Raw genomic sequence first — 24,992 nt, 5'->3', positions numbered from 1 at the left:
CTCAAGAAAAAAATATGAGATAGAACAAGATTAGCAAAAGGTTGATCACTGTTGAAACTAGAGTACATGGGGCTACACCACTACCTCTCTAATTTTAGGTATCTGTGAAATTTTCATAATAAAATAGTTTTAAAAATAAAATAAAACACAATTATCAAACCTGGAGGTGGGGGAGGGGAATGTTCTTTCACAGAGATCTAAACTTGTCTCACATTCTCCAGAGAAGCAACTGTCACACCTTGGGAAACACTGGTCCATAATACCCGTGAGAAGGTCATGGCACAGGGACAGACACTCAGCCTTCTTTCTATCTCATAGGCTGCATCCTCTGTGCTTAGAACAACTGGTCACACAGATAAATGCCTGATTAAAGTTTGCTGAGTCAACGAATGAATGATTAGTACTATAAAAACCGGCATAATCTGAAGAGCCCCTGCTGTTTTTCTTTTACTGCTATGCCATTTGGATTCCATTACTGTGAAAAATACCTAGAAAGTTTCCATAAACTTCCACAGTCACATCTGGTTGGCACCGGATGCGTTTTGCTAAATGAGATCAAATGTATTGTCTGATATTACTTGGCTACTACTAGTTTATATGTATTTGGTCAAAGAACCTCTTACCAGATGCTATTAAGAGTAAGTTTTAAAACCCTTTGTCACTTACCAGCAGGCCAACACCGACTGTGTCTGCTCTAAGCTGCTCTGGGACACATCCTCTCCCACTCACACCTATAGCCAAGTGAACCCTACCACACTCCACAGATACTCCTCTGAAATATTCTGTGATCAGAGTCTGGTACCAAATTAGATATCTCAGTTAAAGGCTGAACACACTAGAAGGCTAAATCTATCTAGTAGGATAGAAAGGCCTTGGCAGGATCACTTTTTATATATATAATTAGTTATCCTAAAAGACAGTCATAGTGTGCTGTTTTATTATGCAAAGCAGTTAGTATTATGCAAAATACTGTTTCAAGTTATAACATGATTTTTTTTTCCTTTGCTGGAAGATATGAGCTAAATTTCTATTAAATATCCATATACCTTTTGAAACACCTTATGTATTCAGTGTAACTCTTTTGAATATAGCAACAATAAAAGAGATTATATGACTAACTTAAATATCTAAAATAGCAAAAACTATTTTTTCTTTAAGTCTGAGAAATTAGAGCAGCAGTTCTACTTTGCTACCATAAAATAAAAATACAGAAATTAGGTTTCCAATCCCAAAATCTTTTTTCTGGAAATAGCTTTCTCTCCTGCTCATAGAATGAGAACAAGCCATCACATCATTTTTATGGATTTTTTCAGAAATGAAGTGGCTCAGGAATGGTTAGAGGGACTTCCCTGGTGGAGCTGTGGTTAAGAATCTGCCTGCCAACGCAGGGGACACGGGTTGGAGCCCTGGTCCGGGAAGACCCCACATGCCACGGAGCAGCTAAGCCCATGTGGCACAACTAAGCCTGCACTCTAGAGCCCGCAAGCCACAACTACTGAGCCCACGGGCCACAATTTCTGAAGCCTGCGCGCCTAGAGCCCGTGCTCCGCAACAAGAGAAGCCACTGCAGTGAGAAGCCTGCACACCGCAATGAAGAGTAGCCCCCGCTCGCCGCAACTAGAGAAAAGCCCGCATGCAGCAACGAAGACCCAACGCAGCCAAAAATAAATAAATAAATATTTATTTATTTATTTTTAAAAAATGGTTAGAGAAGGAAGCGGATGCAAGGTTGGTGGCTCAGCAGCCTCTAATTAGAGTAGCGCCATATGATGCACAGTCTGATACTGTATTAAGCCAGTGCACTTGGACCACCTGAGACAAAGCTGAGGATCTGTTTCACATCTTGCTGAGTAAACCAAACCCCAAGTATTTTTCCAGGGAAGTGATTAGAAGGTAACTGTCACTTTAAAAATTCTACATGGAAATAAACTGCAAATGGTCCATAAACAAATGAAAAGATGCTCAATCTCACTTATGTTGAAGAAATTAAAATTAAAATAGTACTTTCTCACCTCTTTGTTGGTCTACTGACATAGCCTTCTAACTGCTCTCCTTCTTGAAGATGGAGCAATCATCTAAAAACAAAAATCAAGTCATGTCCTTCCACTGCTTGAAACCCAGCTTTCCAGTTCACTTAATAGTTATATTTAAACATAAATTACATCTTTCTTTAACCTAAATTGTATCATTCTGCAACTTTTTGCATTTACAGTGTCTTAGAAATCTTTTCATGTTAACACATAGAGATATGTCTTTTTAGCTGCTGCATTAATATTCCATAGTATGGCTAAGGTTCACTTAGCTATTCTCTAATTAATGAACAGTTAAATTGTTAATAGTTTTTTGCTGTTATAAATAAGGCTGAAATGAACATCCTATACCCTTCTTGTCACTTGAGAGTGTTTTTCCAAGGAAGATACTGAGAAGGAATTTTTTTTTAAAATGCCCACTGCCAAGTTGCCTTCCAAACAAGCTGTGGGGGCACCCCACCAGCAGGAGTGTGAGAGACCTACTTACACCTTTGCCAACATTTGCTTCTAGATGTTCTGAACTGTTCCGCTGTCTAGTTCCGTGACTTGTATCATTCTTTAATTCCAGAAATTCTTGTCTTTAATAATCTCTTTAAGTACTGTATCCCTCCCTCCTCTCCTTTTCCTCCTGTGAAAGGTGGAACTTTTGAATCTACACTTTGTTTCTTCATTTTCCTTTCATACCTCCCATCTCTTCCGCCCTTCACACTGCATTGTGGGAGAATTCCTTGACTCAGTCTTACAACTCACGCATACGCTCTTCTTCCGTAGCGTCCGTCCGTTTCCAAGTGGGTTACGCCCTCTCGCTCTCTGCGCTTCTTCGTGGCTCCACCCCCGACGTCAGGCCGCCGCGACTGGGAGCGAGCGCGCAGGCGCAGCTGGCTTCCAACCAGTAGCCCAATCGTTGGCTTGGCCCTGGCCTCACTCAGCAGCCATGGGAGCGTCAAGGCAGTTCCAGCGCGCTCCATGATCATGGGCACCCCGGGCTCCAGCAAGAGCACCGTGGCGCTGCGCATCATCAAACACTTCCAGCTGAAGAAGTTCTCCAGTGGGGACGTGCTCTGAGACAACATGCTGAGGGACACAGAAATTGGTGTGCTGGCCAACATTTTCATGTCCCAGGGGAAGTTCATCCCAGACGACCTCATGACTCGGCTGATCCTCCAGGAGCTGAAAAATTTCACCCAGTATAACTGGCTGTTGTGTGGTTTCCCCAAGACACTCACACAGGCTGAAGCCCTGGATAGAGTTGATCCGGTACACCTGGTGATGAACCTGAACGTGCCCTTTGCGATCATCCGGCAACGCCTCACGGCTCGCTGGATTCATCCAGCCAGTGGCCGCGGCTACAACCTCGAATTTAACCCTCCCAAAGCAGTCGACGTGGATGATGTGACTGGAGAGCCTCTCATTCAGCGTGTGGATGATAAACCAGAAACACTTATCAAGAGAATGAAGGTTTACTAAGACCAAACAAAACTGGTCCTGGAATATTACGAGAAAAAGGGAGTGTTGGAAACATTTTCTGGAACAGAAACCAATCAGATCTGGGCCTGTATACATGGTTTCCTGCAAACAAAAGTCCCACAGAGACCCCAAAAAACTCAATTACCCCACGAGGAAAAATCCTTGTGATTAGCAAGATGAGCAGAACTCTTCCTTTCTTCACATGGAGTTCCTTGTTCTAAGATCCCACCATGAATGAATTCTTTGAAAATTTTATTAGTTTCACTTCTGTGGATTTTATTCGGGATACTAAGGATATGCCAAATGAGTCTGATAGTAAGATTTGTCTTTTGGGGACTTCCCTGGTGGCGCAGTGGTTAAGAATCCGCCTGCCAATGCAGGGGACACGGGTTCGAGCCCTGGTCCAGGAAGATCCCACATGCCACGGAGTAACTAAGCCCATGCGCCACAACTACTGAGCCCAAGTGCCACAATGACTGAAGCCCACAGGCCTAGAGCCTGTGCTCCGCAACAAGAGAAGGCACTGCAAGAAGAAGCCTACACGCCTCAACAAAGAGTAGCCCCTGCCTTTGCAACTAGAGAAAGCCTGCACGCAGCAACGAAGACCCAACACAGCCAAAAATAATTAATTTAAAAAAAGATTTTTTTTGAAATTGTCTAGTGTGTTTTATCCAGCTGTCTTCTGTGAGTGTGCAATTCAGAAACATTAAAAATGTCTAAACTTTAAAAAATTCTTATAGACCAAAAGTACAAGAGCAACTGGTAGTAATCTAACTTGTGTTCAGTAAGAATAAGTGATTGGTAAGGTTTCATATTTTTCTGGAAAAGTAAAAAATTAACATTATACTAATTTGCAGAAAGTATTTCATCAGAAGCTTTTGTGTAGCCAGATACCAAAAAAGACATTTCTAGCACAGGGGATGTGGTTTTGTGAGATGCTACCTCTATAAAATTCCAGATAAAAATAACTGGATTTACCAATCCACTGCAGAATGCGAGTTTACTGATGTCTTTAAGAAACCTATAAGGAGGCCGTATGAGCTATATTACTTTTGTTGTTAAACATACCTTCAGTTTACTCAGAATTTTCAATTTGCTATAAAAAAAATTTAGGAAGGTATTACTTCGATATGATTTTTTTTCTTTTGAAAATACGTGTTCACTGAGGGATATAACATGTTAGAAACTGACATTGTAAGTTCTTGTACAAGCACCAAAATTGAATGCATTTTCTTTAATGGAAAATGTAATTGACGTCTTATGTTTTCAGATGTTACTGAAAACAGTGGTTAACACTGTGCGCTTCCCCTGCTGGGAGCATTGGTTCAATCCCTGGTTGGGGAACTAAGATCCCACATCCCACATCCCATGCAGCCAAAAAAAAAGTGTTTTAGGATCTACTTGACAGTTCTCTTTTTGATCTCTATGCCTTGGTGAGTAACAAAGTATTTTAAAAAGAAGAATGAATAGAAGAAAACTTGTGATACTGCATAAAATAAAATACTGTATCATTAGGAAATAGAAATAGACCAAGCATGCCTGGTGGGAAATTTCCTTGACAGAAATAACCATAATTAGAAAACAGATGTGGCAATAGAAAGGCTTTATATGACAGGACCAGGAAAGTAATTGAATTTGCTGAAGGTAGAGTTCTTTATTCCTGATCAAAGAAGTTGATACCCGCTGGCGTTCGCTGACATCCTATCTTAAGGGGAAAAAATCTTGCCAGTGTGTGTAATCTGAGAATGAGTGCTTATGTACTGTGCCCTGGAGTAGTGGGGCAGTATGAGAAATGGAGGAGAAACCAGACTATATCTTAAATGGTATATTTATTTTTATTTTAGTTGGTGCTAAATCAAATGAAACAAGTCCTTGTACAAGCTATTACTAACTGCCTTTGAAAAATTCAGCCCATCTTACTCCAGGCACTTCAAATACAAATACCAGCAAGTGTTTCTTACGTATTTGAGGGGAAAACTTATTTTTCTTTCTTTTGATTTTATTTTTCATTCATTGTCAATTTTTCAATATGGACCAAGCCTTTTAAAAAGAATTACAGAAAACATTTCATTCTTTAAAATACTTTCTATAATGTCTTATTTGAATATTGTTATACGCTTTCCAAAAAGTAAACTACTAAACTTACGAACTATCACTAGTCACTAGGTTATAAGACATCATCAGTCTTTAATAAAATTAAATTTCAGGAAAAATATCAGTTTCATCTGCTTATTCAGTTTTTTATTATAAGGACCAAATTTTAATTTCCATGACCTCCAGTTGATTTATTTGCGACTGCTCTATCCTCACACATCTATCAGAAAAATCGACTTATGCTTATTCTTAATTCCTGCTTTGCTTGCTCTATCATTTATCTTGCTTGGGTGTTGTTAGTTCATCCATCTTGTTGAGTTTGTAATCTTTTGTAGCGTTGGTCGTCTTCATATGTGTGGTGATCTTGTCTCTGTAATCTATATGGTTGAGATTCTCCATTAAATTGCATTGTCTGTCAATGAGGAGTCATCTTCTTGGGGAGATTGCTGTTCTAAATTGTCCTCTGGCCTTTTCTCAGGGACAGTGAAGAAGGAAAAGCCACCGGGTAAGATTTCTCTGGGGTGTTCAGGTCTGGTGCCCAATTCCCCTCCTCATGACAAAGAGCCATATCCAGCTAATCTGGGCTCCCTGGCCATGACTCCTACCTGGAGGCTGACACTTTGTCACTGCCATTTGGCTCAAAAGCAGATGGAAAGGCATCAGTAGAGGATGAACTGATGGCCCCTCCTGCAGCAGTGCCCCAAGGACCGAAGTGTTGATTGTCCTTGTTACCCTCCTGCTTCGGGTGTCTGCCACCTTGCGGATGGAGTCTTGGTGCTCCTTCACCTTTTTGGCACTAGTCTTCTGTACACATTTTAGATTGAGCTCTGCGTTTTTGCATCAATCCAGTGTACATCCCATACTTTAGGATTTATCCTGGTTTCTGGTTCACTGAAAGTTTCACTTCTTACTTAGGATCATCAGTTAAGGCCCTTGCTGCAGGGATGAAGATGCTGGACGATATACTTAGTCCACCACCCTGAAATGGAACCACATTTCCTTGTCCGCCCTCAAAATTCATAAGTCGTCAGGCCTAGAGCTATGGCTTTCAACTCTGGTTGCACATTAGAATCAGCTGGGAGCTTTAAGCCAGAACATGGACACCCTGGATATTTTTATTTGGTTATCATGGGTAGAGGCCATGGTTATTGCTATGTTTGCTGTATTTTCAAAGCTCCCTGGCTTTTGTAAACCACTACCTTCAAGCAGCAGAGCTGACTTCCTCTGAGAGGGCAAGCCTTCTAAACAGTTTTCTACAGAGACTCAGAACCACCTGGCAGTCTCGCCGGCTGGAACATTCATCACAAAAGGCTCTGCCCTCCTTGTCGTACTTTTTTCTCCCACACATGGAAATATTGAAGCAATGGATATTTTATCATTAGTCATCACCATGGATAACTAACACTTTTCATTTTAGCTGTTGTTTATCAAGTGCCACATCAAATGTCACTCTAGTTACTGATTTTTGAAAGCTTGCTTACGTAAATATCTTTTCCTGTGTGGCCAGTGGGTCGAGTTCTGGTATCTCTATTGTATTTAAACTCAGCTGATGATGCTCATTTTTCAAGTATGCAGGTTGTGAAACCAACTTGCAATGAAATCATGATATATTTGTTTGATGTTTTCTAGTCTACAATAGCTTTTGTTTAGTTCTAACTAAAAATCTGGGGAAAAGCCAATTAAATGGATTCTGAAGATGAAGTAACCCAAAACAATGCATTTCTCTAAAAAACAGCTAAATTTTCTATTAATAATTGACATAAACTTACATAAACTGAAATGGGAACATGTTTATGTGCAATTGTGGGATGTCCTTATTCTCCAATTAGGCCTATGATCATGGTCTTGTGAGATCCTTGCACATTTTTGGTGGTTGACCATCTAGACAGCTTTACACTGATGCCTTCTCCAGCAAGGAATAGGAAAACACCAGGTATGCAGAATGAAATGAGTTTGAATAGAGTGCAGGTGGGGAGTAGGTATTAGGAAGAAGAAAAGATGGGGGATGTGTGTAAGAGAACTTTGAATATTATGACACAGTAGCACTGCTCTCCTTTCAGCAAGCTGAGAAAATCTTCATAATGTCAGGAGATTGGAAAAAAAAATGTTCAAAATTGGTGGTGGTGGTGGAGGACTCCAAAGGGGGTAGGATTACTTATAGGCAATGAGAATGTGTGTTTAGTAAAGAGGATGTCAGGCCACGTGGATACAGAATTTGGCTACTGTCAAACTGTAAGGCTTTGGGAATTTATCAGATATCCCACTGAGCCACTGTTGCATGGATGGCAAAAACCCACCCAATTATGATTATGGGTAAGAGAAGAAGTCATGAGGTGAAAGAAACGAGGAGGAAGCAAAATTAGATGTTGACTGGAAAGACACTGGGGGGAGAATGGGAAATTGTTACTAGGCGGGACATGGAATTGGAGGGTGGAATAAATTAGAAGAAAATCTTTAGAACTAAGAAAGAAATTAGAAAATATTGGCAAGAGAATTGACAGAACTGTGATAGGAAAAAAAAAGAACAGACCCCCACTCAGAGGGAACAAGTTGTAGTTCTGCCTTCTCAATATTTTTTTTCTCCTTATAAAAAAAGAAAAACAATGCCTACTATATCCCTTGAGCACTGGGACATTGATAAGAACCATTAAGTCAGGTAAGGAAAGAGGTCCAAGTAAATTACTTTGAAGCAAATGAAGTCTTAATGGGGTTTTCGTCTAGCAGGAATAGGACTCACTTCCTGGCATTATTACCATTTGGAATGGCCATTTCATGGGGCTCTAACAGGTGGAAATGTTGCATGCAATATGTCTCCAAATGTGATCATTTCAGAAATCATCTGAGAACTGGTGAAAAGCTTTAGCAAGTTTAACAATCCTAGAATCTTCCTTTACTTAGTCTCCATGATATTGCTCTCAAAAGTTAACAAATTTAAGCAATAAGGCAATCAGATGACATATCTGTATGTACTGGGAGCCTGGGCTCAGAGGTAGCCTTTACACGTGACGACAAGGTGAGACTCAGGCTGTATATAACTACCATCTGACAGCAAAGTTTTCAACTATTGTAGTTTGTTAGTAGCTCTCTTGTTGCTTAAAATGTCTTCCCAAATGCAGTAGGGAGGGACCTCAGGACCTGAAATCTTACCTGGAAGCTGTAGTGACTCCTGAGTCCCAAAGAGATGCCATGGGCCAGCCAATGCTGCTCCCACCGTTGTGGGCACCAAGGGAGGGAAAATGTCAAGTTCTCAAAAAACAAACTAAAACAAAATATAATTTAAAAAACAAATTAACACAAATAAAAATACCAACAAAAAAAGCGGCAACACATAAGAAAAATGTGAGTCCCTTTCAGGGACACTGTCCTTCTGTTTGGATGACTTTCTGCTTCTGGTCCCTTGTTGGATATGCTATTGTCTTTGTCTTAAGCAGAGGTTGCCTTAAGTCATGATTTGCAGTGTCAAGAAAGTACAAAAGCTCTCCTATTGTCCACAGGGCCTTCCACTTCTGATGATGGTCACTAAAAGGGGGACACATTCTTCTAATATTTCACAGTTAACAGTAAGGCTTAGAATCATCTCGGAAGACTTAACACAGTGACTAATACTTATTCTAGGATAAAAATGAGGGATATAAGCGGGCTAAGCGAGTGACGGTTGCCTACAGCATGGATGGTGGTGATATGGGATGTGAAAGCTAAGAGCGAGGTCAAGAAAATGGTACAGAAAGGGAAGTTGAAGGATTATCTTCTGCCACGTATCTTCCTAGGGCAAGGCTGGGTGGAAAACAAGTATTTTTGTTAGTCCAGCAAACCTTCCTCCTCGCCCCCTACAGAGTGATCTCTAAAGGTTTTCTCTGACACAACAGGCACCTGCCACACGTAATCCTTGGAAATTCCTAGCTTTTCTTGCACCAGTATTTGCAACGTTTCTAAACAACTACTTCCCCTCCTCCTTGCACTGCAGAAAAGGTGTCCATTCTGTGCCCTGATGCATTACAGCTGCAGATTGCCTGGAGTTTGCTCATCATCACGTGGCCTTTTCAAATCAGAAGGCTCCTTTCCTCAGGTCTCACATGGGATTGCTCATAGTCATGTGATGACCCTTTCAATGATCTAACATGGAATAGCCAGCTGAGCAGGAAGGGCCATGGGTGGCCTTAGAACTAAGCCGATTGTCCTGTATCAGCCTGAGCTATTGGTTAAACGTTCACATGACCAACATGAGAACATGTTCATACAAGTGGGTGGAGCAAGGGAGGGTTCCCCATCTCCAAACACATGTTCTAAAAGTGTGAAAATCCCTAGCGTGCCTCAGTCTTCGGCCCCATTAGTGAGCTTGCGCATTCTTAGGGAAACACACAGTGTAGAGTTTATTAGGAAAGCCCAGCCACAAGTGTGCGCCTGCCTCACGTCCAGACATTTGGTAAAATCCACTTGCTCCCACCTCCCTAAAGACACAGCGCACAGCTGTATGTGGGGATCACCAGGGCCGAGCTGAACCAGTCAACTCAGTGGGTTTGCAGGCTCAATCCGACCCTTACAACAGCCAAAAGGAGCCTCACCAAGCCTTTGTATGAGGGGTCGCACTCTCCCTGGGAATAAACTCGATGAGTCCTGTTGTCTTTGAACTGCCCTGCCCACACTCAACACCTATTTTAGACAGCACGTGACTGACTCACAGAAGAGAGCACAGTACTGCACCATGGCTTTAAAGCATGCTGCACACCCACTTCCTTGGGCAACAGCCCCAAAACACACAGGTCTCTGAGCGCCGACGGTGAGGACCCTTTCCTCTCCTGGCATCTATACACAGCCCCAGTGAGTGAGGTCACCAAAATGCCGCAAAAAACAAGCAAACATCTAAAACTATCTCCTGAACATACAAGTTGACAACTTGAGCGAGAAGGTAGAGGCAAAAAAAAAAAAAGTCATTTAGAGCTTGATGTCTCCATGACAGAGTTAGCTATGCCCAGGTGCTGGGGTGGGGTGAGGCCTGAAAGAAACCACATCAACAGGGGTTCAGAGGCCGCCAAGGAGGTGTGTGGAGGACCTTTTCAGAGGGGCCAATGGCTCCAGGTGAAGGCATGGAAATGAAGTACCATACACTCCAATTCCCTTCCCTGTGGCGTCTTGCCTCCGCTAGGTTAATGCTCAGAAGTTGTTTTACTGAAAGCTCGTTTGGCAGCTGGGTCTGAAACCCACTCAACTTTGCTCAGATAAGTTGTGTATTGTGTGAGGGTAGCAGAGAGAAGAGAGAGTGCTCACTCTATGTATGAAAAAGTCTTGGGAATTCAGGATAACTAATAAATTAGACCTCAGAAGGGACAGGAACTGGGATCCCTGAGAAACCCTCCACGGCCAGAGCTGAGCTCCCTGACTTAGCACAGGGGTCACAGGCTCCAAAGCCTACGGGGGTCCACACACATGAATCAGTGGGTCTAAAACAGAAAAGTGCTCGTCACTCAGGCTCAGGGTCCCCAGTGCAGCAAGTGGTCGCCCTGGTGCCTCAGCTCATGTTCCATGTATCTGTTTCCTTATGTTCCTCAAGCATGTTTGGCAGTTCTAGCTATGTCTCTGATTTCAGAAAGAGTAATTCAGTTGGTTCCTGGTTTGGTTAGGGGCCATTCCTGGTCCAGTCCCATGGTGGGTAGGATGGCCCTTTCCAGTAGTTGTCGGTGAGGAAGTATGTGTGGCAGGTCAACTGGGTTACCTTTGTTGACATTTCCAGATCTTGCTTCCTCTTTGGGTCATGTTCTGGAACTGAGAAGGAGGCACAGGGTTTGTCTAACCTGGACTTCCTGAACCGTCCTCAGTAAAAGGAATGAAAAACGACCAGAAGCTCTGTGAAAACTTCCCAGCATGCTCAGAGGTGGAATCTAACTGACAGGTCTCTGGCTGGTGCTTCCCCCCGGGGCATCACCTGAGCTGTTCCTGCAGCCAAAATTGACTCCTTTCTCTTCTTTCTTCACATTTCCAAACTATACCACTCCTCCTTACTAGTAATGTTTGTTTGGAAATAGGTCTATGCCTGATGGCCTTTCCTGCAGGAAGAGTTCCAGGATATTCTCTCCCCAGTAAGGAAAAAAATTGGCAGGTGAGCTACTTGTCTTCACCCAGTTCTCATGTTCTGACATGGGGAAAGGGCTGGCAGTACTGCATTTTTCTCTGCTTGCTTGGTTCAACCACATCATTTACCTTCTGATCCAGCATTTTCCAAGTCTCTGTAGACTCCACTCAATCTGTGTATTAAGAAAGGCAACATTTCTCCGTCTTACAAAGAATTATTTTCAAACATGCCATTTCTGGAAGGTGGCACCAATGTTCTTTACTGCTTTTTCTACCCACCCACAGCAGAGCAGAGAAGAGCCCCCTGACTTGGGGGCAGAACTCCTGAGTGTGAGTCCAGCTCTCCCTTTACTCACTGCTTTGAAAGTCTTTAATTAGAGGCAATAATGGAACAATGGCAAAAGTAAAACAGGCTGACTCCTTAGGATTTCCTAAGGACTCCTTAGGAAAATTTTTCTAATATTCTACCTTTCTGAGGAAAATCCTAGACCAGGAATTCATCCAGGCGTGGAGAATACCTCTAAGAACACATTTATATTTTCTAGTCCCAATCTGTTTTCAACCCCAATACTTGGGATAACTACAAGACACCCCAAAACTCTAGAGTAAGCCCCAAAGCCTTGGTTGTAGTCTGGGAGCCTGTGATCTCTAACATTTCCAAGAAGGATCATATACTGGGGGTACATTGGTAGTCCCCCTTCTCCCTTTCATTTACTACTGGAAAAAAACTTGAAGCTAGGCAGTCTATGCCAGTGTAGGGGGTATTTAATTGCCTGTCAGCTATCTCCTCCTGCCTCTGATAGATAACAACACACTAATTTTCCCTTGAAATTCCCCTCCCATTCCCCAGTCTGGTGTGACTGGCTCCAGGCCTGGGTACCAGGTCTAGGCCTAGAAGATCACAGGGGCAGTGACTGGTTCAGAGATGGGCAGGTGTCGCAAACTGAGCAGTGAAAATCGGCCCTGACATTGTTAGAAATACAGAGAAAAAGGTATTTGAGCCCAGTATTGCTAAACTGGTAGATGGAACCCCTTGGTAACCCTTTACCAACATGTAGGGAATGCCTGACTGTGCATGAAACTAACACTGAGGAAAGCAGGGCTGAGGGAAAGAGGCAGTGACAAAAGTCCTTCACATACTGTTGAGAGCCCTGGATCTAACTGTGCCTGAAATCACCCACCAAACTTTCAGGCAGGGATTTCAAAACCGAAATGGTTGGGACCAATACACCTGGTCTAGTGACAAATTCCTAGACCCCTCATTTCCCCCATGTTCCTCCCTTCATCTCTCAGACTTTATCAACTCATATTAATCTATGTGAGAATCCGTCCCTGAAGCAACCGTGGAACTTGCCATTCTTTAGACATGAGTTTTCTTGATCATCCTATGGTAATCCTTTCCGGTTCACGGGGTTGCCAAGGTTCAGATTTTATCACTAACCTTAGTCAGGAACTAAGGTTATTTCCCGTAAAAATAACTGTCCTAAAATTGAAAACATCAATTGAGCAGCTCTTGTGGGCTTCGCAGGGCCTTGAGATCCCTTGGAAACAAATGTCACCTCTTCTACCATCTGCCTCGTGGCACATGGCTGTCTTGCTGCTGTCTTCCTGCTGTGTTCCCATCCTGCTCTTGTAAGCAGAGCTCTGATGCTGCGGGAAAGTGTCACAATAAACCTTTGCCTTCACTTGAAGCCTAAGTAGATAAACTCCTGGACATGTACCAACTCCTGTCGGAGCACATGTGACCTCATTCATCGGCAACAAACAAACAACCTGGTGAAAACCACTTGGGGGCCACTGAGAGTTCCCAGGACTGTGTGTTCAGGCAGAGTATCTGTTTCTGTCCCGGCACGGGTGGACAGAATCCTCAGCTAGCTCAGCCATTCCTGGGGAGATGCTTTCTTGTGTTCTGGTCTCCCCGATCCTCTGCATGGGCCTTGGGAAGACCAGGTCCTTGGTCAGTAATATTACATATTTATGGAAGGAGGAGATGGGGGAAGGAGAGGAGGGTGAGGAGTGGGAGTAAAAGAGAGGGAGAAAGAGGGAGAGAAGAACAGTGTCAGGGAGATGGGAGGGGGACAATAATACCTTTTTTTTTTTTTTTTTTTCTTGGTGGGCGGCTCACTGCTGTGGCCTCTCCTGTTGCGGAGCACAGGCTCCGGACGCGCAGGCTCAGTGGCCATGGCTCGTGGGCCCAGCCGCTCCGCGGCATGTGGGATCTTCCCAGACCGGGGCACGAACCCGTGTCCCCTGTATCAGCAGGCGGACTCTCAACCACTGTGCCACCAGGGAAGCCCAATAATACCTTTACTGTAACCATTTAAATTAGTACAGACTGAAATCAGTCTATACCTTAAATATTAAGATAATGATACTGAAGGAAATTTAATGAGTCAAACTCTTTGTGCTATTAATTTATAAAATTAGGCTTGGAGAGAATGTGTGCTGTTGGAAGTAATTCTTTTATTAATATAAAGAAAGACTGTAGAGAGAAAATTCAGTCTGTACAAAAATATATACAGTGACAAATAAAAGCCTCTCCCCACACGAACTCCCTGGTCCTCTCTTCCATCAGTTAGCACATTTTTATTTCCTTCTAGGTGAAAAAAATATATACATATATATATATGGTTATACATATACCATATATAAAAATGATATACATACATATATAACATTATACCATATATATGTATACAGATACATATATACATAATATATGTATATATAATTTTTATATATGGTATATAATTCATTTTTTCAATTCAATTTATATATATAATTCATATATATGGTACAATAAAATATAGTAAATAGATAAAACATATACGTATAATTATAAAAAATCATATATAATTTATATATGTATAATAAAATATAGTAATTAAATATATAATATAATTTATATTTATACGATATAATTTACACAAGAGATCAAACTACACATGCTTCTTTGTAACTTACTCATTTTCACTGAATGATAAGAACTGAGGCTCTTTCACGGCAACACAGATCTCACTGTTTGACTGGCTCCCTGATAACCCACTAAAGGCTTGTCTGTGTAACCAGTGCCCATGCATGGATGCTTAGGTCGCTTGTAGTGTTTGCTCTTGCAAACAATACTGTATCTTGGTGCATATCTACAGGGTGAAATCCTGACTGGAACTGCTGAATAAACAACTCTATACACTGTTATTTTTGATTAATGTTTTATTTATTAACAATAAACAATCTGTTACTTGTATTAATTAGCATTTAGGCTCTTTGCATCTAATTAAAAATCTAGAGTAATTTTGGCTCAACCACATGAAAGTATATTTTCACTTTGAAAAATAAGTCCAGAGACAGGAAGTTCAGAGAGTCATCAGTGACCTAGGCTCCTTCTTTCTCTCTGTTCTGCCACACTGGGTATGTGACTTCCAGTTTCAGGGGTCCTGCATAGTTACTGGAGCTCTACACCTCACACCTGCATTCCAGGCAGCAAGAAAAAGAGAGGGAAGAAAAGAGGGACACACCTCCTAGATGAGTCAGCTCCCTTTAAAGAACCTTCCAGAAAGTTCTACATAACGTTTCTTTTTTATTCTTTGTTAATTGGGGTATAGTTGCTTTAAAATGTTGTGTTACTTTCCCTGTACAATGAAGTGAATCAGCTATATGTATACATACATCCCCTCCCTCCTGGACCTCCCTCCCACTGCCCCCCCATCCCACCCATCTAGGTGACCACAGAGCACCCAGCTGAGCTCCCTGCACTATACAGCAGGTTCCCACTAGCTCTCTGTTTTACACATCCACATAACATTTCTGCTTACATCTCATTGACCAGAACTAAGTCACATGGCCACACCTGATAACAAGGAGGCTGGGAAATGTTTAGGCAGCAATGAAGCCTGCCAAACAATTAGGGTTCAGCATCTAAGGAAGGAAAAGAGAAAGGGGGCAACTAGCTTCTCCCACACATCATTACTCATCTTGATAAATTCCAAAATGCTTCTTCTTTTCAATTTTTAGCAGAAAGAGCTGGATACATACATTTAAAACAAACAAAAAAGCTCCTCTACAACACCCACCTTCTTGTGGCTCTGTTTCATCTCTCTATTAAAGTGGGCATTTGGATGCCTTCATCCTAGAGCAACAGCAATGTTCATCCATACAAGCAGAGCAGACATGGAGCTCTGAAACATTTCTGGCACATGGCACTAGCAGCTGTCATCACAAGGAAGGCCTTGGCGCCGTGTATAATGAGTCCCCATGAAACCACCATCCAGCTCTAACAAAATTCAACTCAGAGACAATCTCCTTTCAGCTAATTCCTTCCCACTCCCCCATATTTTTTGAAGAAAACTCCAGTCATATGATTTCATCTATAAATATCTCAGCATATATCTCTAAAAGATATAGACTCTTAAAAAAATACCAAAATGCCATTATCACATGTAAAAATAACAACTCCTTAATACAAAAAGTCAGTGTTCAACTTTCCAAGTCTCATAATTAACAATTTGCTTGAACAAGAAAAGGGAACCCTCTTGCACTGTTGGTGGGAATGTAAATTGATACAGCCACTGTGGAGAACAGTATGGAGGTTCCTTAAAAAACTACAAATAGAACTACCATATGACCCAGCAATCCCACTACTGGGCATATACACTGAGAAAACCATAATTCAAAAAGAGTCATGTACCAAAATGTTCACTGCAGCTCTATTTACAATAGCCCGGAGATGGCAACAACCTAAGTGTCCACCATCGGATGAATGGATAAAGAAGATGTGGCACATATATACAATGGAATATTACTCAGCCATAAAAAGAAATGAAATTGAGCTATTTGTAATGAGGTGGATAGACCTAGAGTCTGTCGTACAGAGTGAAGTAAGTCAGAAAGAGAGAGACAAATACCGTATGCTAACACATATATATGGAATTTAAGAAAAAAAATGTCATGAAGAACCTAGGGGTAAAAAAGGAATAAAGACACAGACCTGCTAGAGAATGGACTTGTGGATATGGGGAGGGGGAAGGGTAAGCTGTGACAAAGCGAGAGAGAGGCATGGACATATATACACTACAAAACGTAAGGTAGATAGCTAGTGGGAAGCAGCCGCATAGCACAGGGAGATCAGCTCAGTGCTTTGTGACCACCTAGAGGGGTGGGATAGGGAGGGTGGGAGGGAGGGAGACGCAAGAGAGAAGAGATATTGGGATATATGTATATGTATGACTGATCCATTTTGTTATAAATCAGAAACTAACACACCATTGTAAAGCAGTTATACTCCGATAAAGATGTTAAAAAAAAAAAAAGAATACAAGTAAGGCCCCTGCATTGCAATTGGTAAATATGTTTAAGTCTCTTTATTTATTTATTTGTTTGTTTGTTTATTTTAACATCTTTATTGGTGTATAATTGCTTTACAATGGTGTGTTAGTTTCTGCTTTATAACAAAGTGAATCAGCTATACGTATACATATATCCCCATATCTCCTCCCTCTTGCGTCTCCCTCCCACTCTCCCTATCCCACCCCTCTAGGTGGTCACAAACACCGAGCTGATCTCCCTGTGCTATGCGGCTGCTTCCCACTAGCTATCTATTTTTAAGTCTCTTTTAATTTGGAGGTTTCCAGCATAATTACTGGAGCTCTCCATCTCTTGTTTTTTACAATTAAAATAAACTTATTATGGAAAATTTTAAACACATATAAAAGCCTGTAGGCATTTCAGTTAGCAGCCGGTGGTCTAACTAGTACTCAAATCTGTCACCTTTTCTGCATCCCCAGCCCCCATCTCCCACCCCAGCCACCCACCCTGGTCAAGGCCACCATCATCTCTTCCTGGACCACTGCGATGGCCTCCCAATGGGCATTCCCATGCACCCATCCGTCTTCCACCTGGCACAAATTTTGTCTTGCACCCCTCTGCTTAAATAGAGTAAAATAATAAGATCATTCACAAAAAACTTATATTTTTTTCTTGCGTTGTTCAAAAACTTGTCTCCGAAAGCAATTTCCAAGATGTGTCCTCCAAAAATGTTGGGTGCTCACCTGAATATATAATATCAGATATCAAGTGGTAAAACTGTTCAGACAGAATCGCTCTGGGCCTTGGTGCATGCACTCTCTTTGCTAACCCTAGGGCTTCAGGAATGTCCTGGGGCTCATTAAAGTCCAGTTTCCTGGTTCACATTCTCTATTCTTTCCTGCTGTCAGATAGCACTTTCCTGATTTGATTTCTGCCTTCTGGATTTTTCCTTGCCCGCATGCCTCAGTGTCCCTGCTTTCAGCCTGCCTTGGGTGCTAGTTTTTAACCTCCGTTCCTAGATCCCAGCTTGGCTCTCCCCTTCCTAGCTTTGGACCTACACTGTTTCAAAACTGTCATTTCCAATAGACGATATACACCTACTCTACCAACACACATACACACACACACACACACACACACACACACACACACACACACACACACACACACCCATCACCACCAGCAAAGACATGAGTTCAAATAATTTCTCCTTAATTGGCCACATTATCACCATACCTCGTATTTCCTTCTGTCTTGAAGGAATTAATCGCGTAGTGAGGCAGTGAAATGGACGCATGATAGCAACACCCCTCCCCACGACCTGAATATAATAACAAATGTCCAGTCCAACATGGGGATCTGGTATTTATTCGGCTAACAGAGGCTCCCCAGGATGTTGAATGATCATAATTTACTGTATAATATATTAGATATAATGTGCATCCAAACATAAGTTTAGGTGGGTGGCAAAGATGAAATCATACAGTCTTGTTTCGGCAGACTCACTGGATAAATCATACTTCTAAAATCCTGGGGTTGAATCAGTGCAGTAGCCAAAGGAGGGATGACAACAAGAGGAACAGAGTTACTTTTCAAGTTTGTTCACGCTCTGCTTTCTTCCTCTGCTCTGCTCCCAAATGTTCTTGGCGTATCTGTACAAAATGATCTCCTAAAATAATTTTCCCTCTAGCAGTCTCTGTGTCTGCTCCCTTCAATGGAGTAAACGAATATCTTCTCAGTGGCTACCCTTTAGCTGAACTTTCTGCCTTCCAGAAATAGAGCTTGGCTCTGGTCAGCTAACCCTGTGCCCTGCAAACTGCCCCAGCAGGGAGGGGCAGGCTGCTGTGACATGTCTTATGTAAGACCCTCCCGGGTGGCACAGAGCCCAACAGAAGCAGGACCGTGCCAGGCAGCGCCTCCCAGCTGGCCCAGCGCTCCCCGACCCCATCATGTGAGCTACCGGCTGCTCAGGGTGGCTAATTTTATCTCTTGTTATTTCCACTACAGCTCTGGCTGCTCCTTTACTAGGGAATCTGGGGGAAGGTATCCTTCTACCTGTTAAGTCCAGATCAAGAAAGAACAAATGTCTTGAACTGGCCAGAGAACTAGGACTGAAACCCAGTTCTCCCTTCAAGCAGTTGGAACGGCACATTTCAAGGGACTGTCTGTGCTGCAGGCCCCATGGATGTTGGTTATTTAGGCACAGAATCTCTTTGAACTAGAGGGGACCTTAGTAAGAGAGACTGTCTAGTGCTACTCTCTCATAACTGTAGCTAAAGGACATCAAGGTAAGTGTCTAACAGACATTTCCACCTCCCCAGGAGCCCTTGCATGGAGGGAGGAAGGAGGGAGCTGGGAGAACAGCTGAAATGCACGTTTCTCCTCCAGTTCAGACAAAAGGCTTAATACGAGAGACTCGGGAAGCAACAGGAAACCTGAGATGTGGAGGTCACCTCTAGTTCTACTTTTCCATTCCATTCCTAGTTCCCATTTCTATGGAAAATCAGGGGAGGTGATTCTACAGATAACCTTGTAAGTGCCATATGCAGTGAGGGCGCGTGTAGTTGAAAAGGCAGGTGATCTGAAAAAATACTTTTCTCCAAGGAATTCGCTCGGCCCCGTGCCTCATTTATCCATGCTATCTTTGGTAGGTTATTTTTAAATGCAAAAAAGGAAAAGGTCATTCACACAGACACGCAGTCTCACTGTCATAATCCGAGCCACCAGGCCTTGCCAAAGGAAACTGACCACAGAGCCCTTCCCCTGCAGGCCCAGATGGCAGCTCTGAGAGCAAGATGCCCTTCTGGAACCGGCAGCAAAGTCCTGCCACTCTTACTCACTTGTCTTGAGCATGTTTAGTTATGGAGCAACTTTCAGTGATGCCTTCACCTGCACATGGTAGAATGGCTCCTTTAATCCACGTATAGGATCTACATACTATACATATACATAAAGACTATACATATACATAAAGACTATACATATACATAAAGACTATACATATACATAAAGACTATACATATACATAAAGACTTCCCTTTAGACACCACATTTCAGAAACAAGTCTTTAGAGGGACCTACAATTCACTGGAAAAAAAAAAAAAAAAAACGAAAAACAAGGCTAGAATCAGTGCAGATACATGTTTAACAACTGGCTCTACAGAGAAATAAACTCTAATTTGTAGTGTTTGCCATTTTCCACACTGTTAATACTCCCACCTTGGCCAAGACCAAGCTAATCTAACTTGACTGAATGTAGGGTTGGAAGGAGATGCACACAACTGGCTCCTGAAGGCAGATGCGAGCCAGTGCAAGGTGGCATCAGCACGTCACTGGCTGGAATGGTCAACAACAAATCACTTCTGTCCCCTCCAGAGCATCTCACTTTTCCTACACCAGTATAGAACTACTGGCTTTGTTTACTTTACCTCTGTCCCCCCAAAAGGACCAAAGCAGGCCCTTTTTGGATCACTGTTGTGTCTTGGTCTCTTAACTGCTCAGAACTGACTCAATCATCACTTTGGGATTCTGCTAAAGTCCAGACAACTTTGGGCTGACTTGATAAGAATCTGTGGAACCAGGAGAAGCAGAACAGTACAATGATTGAGAATAGGATTTAGTGTCCAAACAAAGTGGTTTCAAAGTCAATTCTATCAGGAAGATAAGCTAGGAGAACCACCCAATCAAAAAATGGGCAGAAGGGCTTCCCTGGTGGTGCAGTGGTTGAGAGTCTGCCTGCCGATGCAAGGGACACGGGTTTGTGCCCTGGTCCGGGAAGATCCCACATGCCACAGAGCGGCTGGGCCTGTGAGCCATAGCCGCTGAGCCTGCGTGTCTGGAGCCTGTGCTCCGCAACGGGAGAGGCCACAATGGTGAGAGGCCCGCGTACCGCAAAAAAAAAAAAAAAAATGGGCAGAAGATCGAAAAAGACATTTCTCCAAAGAAGATACACAGATGGCCAAGAGGCACTTGAAAAGATGCTCAACATCGCTAATTATTAAAGAAATGCAAATCAAAACTACAATGAGGTATTGCCTCACACTGGTCAGAATGGCCAACATCAAGAAGTCTACAAATAAAAAATGCTAGAGAGGGTGCAAAGAAAAAAGAACCCTCCTACACTGTTGGTGAGAATATAAATTAGTACAACCACTATAGAGAACAGTATGGAGGTTCCTTAAAAAACTAAAAATGGAGCTACCATATGATCCTGCGATCCCACTCCTGGACATATATCTGGAGAAAAACATAATTCAAAAAGATACGTGCACCCCAATGTTCACAGCAGCACTATTTACAAGAGCCAAGACATGGAAGCAACCTAAGTATCCATCGACAGATGAATGGACAAAGAAGATGTGGTGTATATAACCAGTGGAATATTACTCAGCCATAAAAAAGAATGAAATAATGCCATTTGCAGCAACATGGATGGATCTAGAGATTATCACACTTAGTGAAATAAGTCAGACAGAGAAAGACAAATATCATATGATATCGCTTATATGTGGAATCCAAAAAAATGATACAAATGAACTTATTTACAAAACAGAAATGGACTCACAGACTTAGCAAACAAACTTATGGTTACAAAAGGCAGGGGAGGGATAAACTAGGAGTTTGGAATTAAAATATACACACTAGAGGCTTCCCTGGTGGCGCAGTGGTTGAGAGTCCACCTGCCAATGCAGGGGACACGGGTTCGTGCCCCGGTCCGGGAAGATCCCACATGCCGCAGAGCGGCTGGGCCCGTGAACCATGGCCGCTGAGCCTGCGCGTCCAGAGCCTGTGCTCTGCAATGGGAGAGGCCACAACAGTGAGAGGCCCGTGTACCGAAAACAATATATATATATATACACACTACTATATATATAAAAGATAAACAACAAGGACCTAGTGTATAGCACAGGGAACTATATTCAATATCTTGTAATAACCAATAATAGAAAAAAATCTGAAAAAAATATATATATAACTGAATTGCTTTGTTGCACATCTGAAACTAACACAACATTGTAAATTAACCATATTTAAATAATATTTTTTAATTAAAAAAATTTTAAGGTACACTAGGAGATTTAGGGTCTCATGACCTCCCTAACCTCTCTAAATTGGAAAAATATATATATAACAAGCTCATTGGGAAGCTGTGGAAGTCAAGCAAGCAAATGTATATAGAACATTTACCTCAGCATCGGGCACATGGTGCTCCACAAATAATAACTATGATTATCATTATTGCTATTACTTGACCTGGTTTCTATCTCAGCCCTGTCACTGCCTCGCTAGTCTATGGAGCCCCCTCCTGAGAAGTGATCAGGGTACCTGCTTCTTGTGCAGCTGCCAGGAGCCACCAAACAGGAATCTCATGAGTCTCACAAGGCAAGAGGGCCCTAGGGTGGGACGACAGGGTATCAGCCCCTGTGGTCCCATAGCCAGGCATTTTCTGTTTAGAAGAAAGAGTGCAACAGACATTTCCAGCAGGAAGGCCACCGTCAATAAACAGAGGGCCTTTGGAAGTGGACACAGTAGACCTGAGCTGCCAACTACCCCAGCCTGAAGTTGGCTGCTGGGTAGGAGGCTTTCCCTGTACTCACCAGTCCTCCAGGCCTGCTCTTTACCTAATCCTGCCTCTCCGCCCTCAGCCCAGGCTCTTCCCCCCATCATCCCTGTGCTGAAATTCCCCTGCCCTGCTTCCTCCCTAGGCCGGCCACAGGGGCAGAAACATCTTCTAAAGCTGATCACATTCCTTCTATTTACGTGTCACTGTACAGTTTTCAAACTCTTTTACATCCATATGTATTTTGACCTTATCCAAAGCTACTCAGCAAGGCAGGGCTGATCTTATTACCCTCCCTTCACACCTATAAAGAAATAGTGTCCCAGAGAGGCGAGTGACTTGGCCAAAAGTAGGACAACGTTCGTGGCAGAGCTGGCCCACCCTTGGCTTCGGGTCTCCCTCTACGCCTATTCTTTACACTAGGATTCTAACCAAAAGCCAGTTTTCCCTTATCAAGCCCCAAGCTGGACAGCAGCCCCATCCTAATACCTGCATCCCTAGGATGATGAATCTCTTACCTCTCCCCAGTCTGTATCTGAACAATCTGTTCCCATATTACCTTTGGCCAAAGTATCTTTCTGAGCTTGACTAGTTGTATGTGATGAGAGCAGAGCTGAGGCCCCTATACTTCCCTAAATGGACTCTTAGCCTTGTGAGTTATATAAAGGCTCTGGAATTCTCAAAGGAAAATCATTAAACAAACACTAGAGCTGGGAAGGACTTGAGGGATGACCTAGCCCAGCTTCTCATGGCACTAACGAGCAAATCAAGGCAGACAGCTTGAGGGATGTGGACCCACTTCCCAGACTGGTTAGCCAGTGGCGAAGGGAGCCTGGGCCCTAGGTCTCCTGACTCCTTGTATACTGCTCTCTCACCTTAGGCCAAGGCTGTTTCTTGACCTTCTAATCCTTTTCTGAAGACTTGGGATTTTCCATTGTTTTTTAGGAAGGCATTGAAAAAACAAAGGAGGCAAGTTGTAAACCCAAATGTGGAAAACAGATACAATCGCTTCCTTTACCAATGCAAGATCCTGCTGTTTCTTTACTCATTATGCCCAATGCAAGGAAGATTAGAAGATGTCAACTAAAGTAAATGACATTTTATACATAAAGCACTACACCTTTAAACATTCTGTGGTATTTTTCTTTAAATATATGTGAAGCCTAATTCCTAGACAATGAGATTTCCTTGTTCAAATGAGACCAAGTGTCTGAATGAGTGGCACAAACAACATGCTCAGAATGTCTTGGAATTCTTTCGGAATTTTCTTCAGAATTTCTTCAGCATTTTCTTTAGAGTCTTTGCATGTCTTCAGTGAAATGATCCTACATCTTGGTGAAACTGGATTCTTAGCACCTTCTCTAGCAAAGGCCACCGAAAAAAAGACTCCATTGTGCACCTTCATCTCTCCACTGTGGTGATTCAGAGAATGTAGACCATTTATGTGAACCTGAGTATTCTTCCAGCTCTGAGAAAACCAACCGTCTTAGAAAATCTGTTGTGCTTTAGGACAGAGACTCAGCTATGCTTGCTTTCAGGATCAAGAGAGCAAATCAGTCTCCCTTCAAGACCCAGATAAATAGTTCCAGTGAGGTTTGATACAAAGTCCCCTTCCTCCCTCCTCCCAATCTTCTGGACTGCTTGCCGATACCAAAATTTTCTTTTAAAAGTGGTAAGGCTGAGACTTGGCAGGGAGAGAGATTATCAAAGCAGTGAAACCTTTCATTCTGCAATAAAAGATTTTTTTAAATTAAAGGTTGAGTAACCTAGTTAAGGGAGCGGGTAAGCCTTCACATAAACAAATTGTGTACATGATTTTCAGAGCTTCCTTTGGTTTGGACAGTATGGAAAGCTGGCAAAAACAGAGAGTGTGAAATACCTTCAAGAGAAGGAAGGATGTCCATGGATGGTGGGAGAAGAGCCCTCGAGGGCTCCACCAGGACAAAACGTAATAACGGAGAGGAGGTTTTATCATAAAACCAATGAAGCAGAAGCTCAGGTTTCCTCAATTGCAAAAGGCTCCCTAGCTAATTTATGTTTATAAATTTATTTTTTTCTTAAAGAAGACCCCTTCTCCCGATTAAATATTCAGCCCCACAAAATCTGGGTGAGCCTCTGAGTGTGCCAGGTAGAGATTCTGTAACAGAGTTACATGTGTAGGCCAGGCTGAGGTGGGTCCTGGATGGAAATGCTCAGAGTTGCCTCTTCCACTTCAATGTGCAAGAAGGACCACATCTCTCTATTTTCTGTGAATCAACCTGATTGCCACCTGGAAGCACCACTCTGCTGGGCAGCTGTGCATGCCCACGCGCGCGCGCACACACACGCGCACACACACACACACGCACACACACTCCTGAGGATGGCTGCTCTGTCCATACTGGAGGCACAGAAGTTGCTGCCAAGGCCGAGAACCTCAGAGCCTGTGTCCCCACGCCCTCACGGACATCATACAACCACCTTCCTTGAGGATT

The 24,992-nt window shown here is 42.7% G+C and overlaps 1 long non-coding RNA gene and 1 pseudogene across 1 annotated transcript in view; one reads left to right on the top strand and one right to left on the bottom strand.

Annotated features, from left to right (window-relative positions):
* LOC113616505 (uncharacterized) overlaps positions 1 to 24,992 on the bottom strand; it is a 175,505-nt gene that overhangs the window by 72,920 nt on the left and 77,593 nt on the right. Inside the window, exon 2 of the long non-coding RNA XR_003431312.1 lies at positions 2,013 to 2,075. This is a non-coding gene — a long non-coding RNA (uncharacterized LOC113616505). The remainder of the gene's footprint in view (positions 1 to 2,012; positions 2,076 to 24,992) is intronic.
* Positions 2,847 to 3,699, top strand: LOC113616498 (GTP:AMP phosphotransferase AK3, mitochondrial pseudogene; annotated as a pseudogene).

This window comes from Aethalodelphis obliquidens, unplaced genomic scaffold (genome assembly GCF_003676395.1).
Source record: "Aethalodelphis obliquidens isolate GAN/ISIS:26980383/991018 unplaced genomic scaffold, ASM367639v1 scaffold4, whole genome shotgun sequence".
In the NCBI taxonomy this organism is placed as follows: Eukaryota; Metazoa; Chordata; class Mammalia; order Artiodactyla; family Delphinidae; genus Aethalodelphis; species Aethalodelphis obliquidens.
This window is presented reverse-complemented; position numbering and strand designations above follow the sequence as displayed.